The sequence below is a fragment of the Branchiostoma floridae genome, chromosome 4 (assembly GCF_000003815.2).
Source record: "Branchiostoma floridae strain S238N-H82 chromosome 4, Bfl_VNyyK, whole genome shotgun sequence".
Taxonomy (NCBI): domain Eukaryota; kingdom Metazoa; phylum Chordata; class Leptocardii; order Amphioxiformes; family Branchiostomatidae; genus Branchiostoma; species Branchiostoma floridae.
Window position 1 is genome coordinate 13075933 of NC_049982.1, and position 4293 is coordinate 13080225.

At 38.0% G+C, this 4293-nt stretch overlaps 2 protein-coding genes across 2 annotated transcripts in view; one reads left to right on the forward strand and one right to left on the reverse strand.

The window, feature by feature from the left end:
* LOC118412774 (transmembrane emp24 domain-containing protein 9-like) overlaps positions 1-4293 on the reverse strand; it is an 8689-nt gene that overhangs the window by 3793 nt on the left and 603 nt on the right. The window lies entirely within an intron of this gene.
* Positions 2595-4293, forward strand: part of LOC118412771 — a 20199-nt gene continuing 18500 nt past the window's right edge. Inside the window, exon 1 of the mRNA XM_035815787.1 lies at positions 2595-2815. The gene's annotated coding sequence lies outside the window, so the exon portion shown is untranslated. The remainder of the gene's footprint in view (positions 2816-4293) is intronic.

Consider the following 4293-nt stretch of genomic DNA (forward strand, 5'->3'; position numbering starts at 1 on the left):
TATCTATATTTCTCCACTACAAATTTACTAAATATCCCAGTACAGTATCTACTATTACAATACGTCAAGGAAATGTGAGGGATGGTCTTCATCATCCCTTTGTAGACCTTGGTTCTGGAATGTTCATCCACCATCTGGAAGTCAATGTTTTCTTTGCTTGTCCCAGTTACATGTTTAACCCAAATTCAAGTCAGGTCAATTGCACATGTGGCTTGTTGTTGATCTGATGGAGCCCAGTTGAAAAACCAATGTAGTCTCCTTGTCCCAGTTACATGTATTATCATGTATTACAAGCAAGGTCAACATCATCTAGGCAGGTTTTCCTTCTGTGGCGGAACGTGAGATATGATCTTGGTCTTGTAGCAGGATGTAGAGAGGAGAACCAATATTATCAGGGCTATATACATATATTAATGCTAATGTGTTGGATTTTTGTCCAAAGTTTAACCAAATTATTGTTGTTGTCGTCCCTGTGCAGGCAGCCTGGGTGGACTGTGTGTGTGACATCTCAAAGGAGTTCCAGAGGAAAGCGGAAGCGGAGATACACAGTATCCTAACAGCCAGTTGGCTGCCACCTGAAGACAACATGTCAGGTGTCAACCTGAAGACAAGAAGTCAAAAGTTTTATATGTACTCTATAGGAGACATTTTTCGTTCAGTTGCTGCTCGGTTTATATTAACGTTCCCTTGGTACAGAAAATCGATATCTTTCGTTCGAAGTTTATGTTGTACTCTCAAGATTCTCCCATCAATACTTTTATCTTTGGTTTATTTGTTAATGAAATACATTGCAATATGGTAGTCAATAACTATACTTCCAAAGTCTTCTCACAAATTGTACAATACCATTGAATGGAATTTCTATAAGGTTCAAACATCTATGTATGGATTTTAGATGGAATTGACAAGGATGAATATGTATTACATTTTGTACCTTTCTTTGAACCATCCAAATGACCAGGGGCACAGTTTCCCCCAGATCTATGGCTTTGTAGAGGATGTATAACTGTAAACAAAGCAAAATACACCAGGAATCTGTTGTAGTTATATTGCAATCCCCATACATAGTATGGGATGCAATATATTGTTTTTCCTTGGTTTCTTCTTCTTCTCCTGTCAAATCTTCAAATGGGATTAACTTTTTTATTTTTGGACCAAATGACCTGAAATTTGGTATGGGCATAGAGTTGGCAAATACCCCCAGACGTTTTTTTCATTTTTTTCACAAAGGCCTTAAAAATCATTTTATTGCGTTTTTTGGGCAACTTTTGGACAAATTTGCAAATTTGTGGGCCCTGTGCCCTGGTATTACAACGACAAGAACTGAAATTTGGCACAGGGGTACCTTGGACATATGCCCACAGGGTATCATTCGTGTTGGTGATATACACCACTTGGAAATCATTCATTTTTGAGTGTTTTCGGCTATATTCCGACCAAAAATGTGCCAAAAACCTCCGAGACACTCTCTTAGAATCCCATGCACGTTCGATGTTCGATATAGTCTAACGTAATTCGTTGATCGAACGTGTGTTCCGACATGGGGTTACCTGCGGTCATCCCGTAAACCAGCATCGATCACGTGGAACAACGTTGAAACTTCTGGCTGTTTTACCCACTGACGAAACTTGACAATGATTGAATGAATAAAATGTTCGCACATCACTGTACTGGTGTTGTTGTACCTGTAAAATTCATACCGACGATGAAAATTTGCCAGTTTACCATGAACGTGTGCTCCAATTTGGGGTTACCTGCGATCATCCCGTAAACCGACATCGATCGCGCAGCACAACGTTTAAACTCACGGCTGTTTTAACCAAAACTTAAAAACACATAAGACACATACATCAATGAGTATTGTTGTTAGAGGTAAGTTATACCGTCAATGATCACACTTTCTCCCGGTTTCTGTTGCCGCGCCTCCTTACTTGTCGAACCCGGAAGTGCTGTTTTGCACAGCATCCAAACGCTTTCAAAATCAGCTTTTAAGCGCTTTAAACTGATTTCACACCGTTAACTTGTTATAATATAATGTATTTGTATCAGTACCGAATAAATAACTAATGCTCTATGTTTGTTACAGCCGGCTGATGTTTAAAAAATCATTTCTTAGCGTAGATACGCTGTCTGAAAAGCCAATTCAGTTTGTAGGGGGATAACTTAAAAACTATCAATTTTATTTTACGAATCGAGATACAAAGATGATAAAAACTAGTAAAAATATATTTCTAGTAAATTATCACAACTATGATATTGATGTTTTTTTTACAATATTTGACATGAAGTACTCTATTTATGTGGTATTCTTTATATCCCCCGAATGGCCACCATATGATGGTAATAGTATGTTCCAAATATTTGCATACGTTGGAGCGTTCTATTCATATCTAGGGTGAACCTGCTATTGACAACCCAGGTGAATGCCGTTTTTGTAACAATAAACAGTCCTTTAACAAAGATATGTGTATGATATCATTTTGATTAGTATTTTGCATAAAATAAAGAATATTACTTGAACAAAAACGAACCCAACCACGACAGTTTTATAAGTTCACCCCTGACAATGCTGGAAGATGGTTTCACCGTTTCGAGTTCGAAGTTCAGACGTGCAGACGAGGACGTCTGAACCATTAGGAAGTCCGGAAAGTTTTCTCAGTTCTCTCACGGAAACTTTCCTACTAAAACTTTCTAGCGGTAGCGTCAACAATATCTTGTACTTCATTTCTTCAAAGTCGAAAGATCGACAAACGTCGAAGCGGTTCGGAGGATCCACTGTCGTGATTTTTCATCAGGGAAGCGAGTGCCGACCAAGGTGCGTACATGATAGTAGTTTTCCCGCCAAATGTACATATCACAGAAAACTAAATAAGTAATTTAATTTATTGAACTGCTAGAAAAAAAAATGTTATATCAGATAGTGTTTGCAGAAATGTAGGGTGATGCTTCTTCCCTGTACTAAGATGTAGATTTTTAAAACTGATTTTGTTGTCAAACTAATAAAAAATGCACAAAAGCGTAACGACTATGTTCCATAGAACACCCATTCGAGAATTCGAAAGAAAAACAAAACTGTTTTCGCTCCAGTAAATCTACTCAGCTCAGGGTGTCAAGAAATGTTATATTCTAGCCAGGGCTCTAGCCAGCTCGAAATTTTTTTCCGTCAGCCAATTCCCATTGTCACGAAAATATTATTCCAGGAGTTAGAGAGACTGAACTGAGACCTTGAAAAACCGGTTTTAATGAGATTATCGTATGAGAAAGGGCACCGACACACATTGTCAACAATCATAACAATAGCAAAACAAATAGTGTGTGGCTTTTACGGCCGTGGACGGCGTCCCCAAGCCGCCTGTAGCTTCCACCATGGAGCTTTTATCAGATTTCTGTCCGTCAAGGTTGACGGATTGGTTTTAAAATTTTTCCGTCACACGCAGCAAATTTCCGTCAATTGACGGAAAAACGGACGCTGGCTAGAGCCCTGATTCTAGCACTATTTTACTAGAAAATTCTTAGTTTGTTTATCAGCTGAGTATCATGTGTTGTTATTCACAAGATCATCTTATATTTATATGGAATTCATTGTGATGTATTATTGAAAGTGATACTTTTGTTGTTGTAAACCTCCCTACTTGAATCACCTCTCTTCCACATACTAGGGAGCAAAATTATTTGTTGCTAGAGTTTATACCTTCGCTAAATGATTTTAACCTTTTGAGTGAAGTATGATAAATTTTTTCAATTGACTATGCAAATAATCATCTGGTGTATTTTATAATCATCAATAAGGTCCTCTTTTATATAAATTGTCTTAGCTTATCAATTTCTAAATACACAAATGGCATAACTTGTGTAGAGATACCAAAAAGGGAGGTTTTGATGCAGTACCTTAGACTTGCAAGCCTCTATGAGGCCCGATTTACCAAACTTTGCCTTTGTTTTGCTGACCCTTACCCACATACCAAATATCAACAAGATCCATCAAAGGCTTCTGGAGTTATACTGTTGACAGACACACAGATAAGCACGCCCAGAATGTAACCTTGTTGGCAAAGGTAGAATTGCATGTTTAAATATCGCCAAAAAAAATGAATTACAGCATATCACCAACAGTACGTAGATGCTGTATAATTTACTATAATTCCCAAAATCTTGTGCAAGATGTAGTTTTTGTACAATTGTAGCTTCTAGCACCCCGTTCATACCAGGATTCGCATATCCGGATATATCCTCATTCGCGGTGAATCCAGATTCGTGAACCCTGGTATGAAAGGGTCGAATCTGGATCTTTAT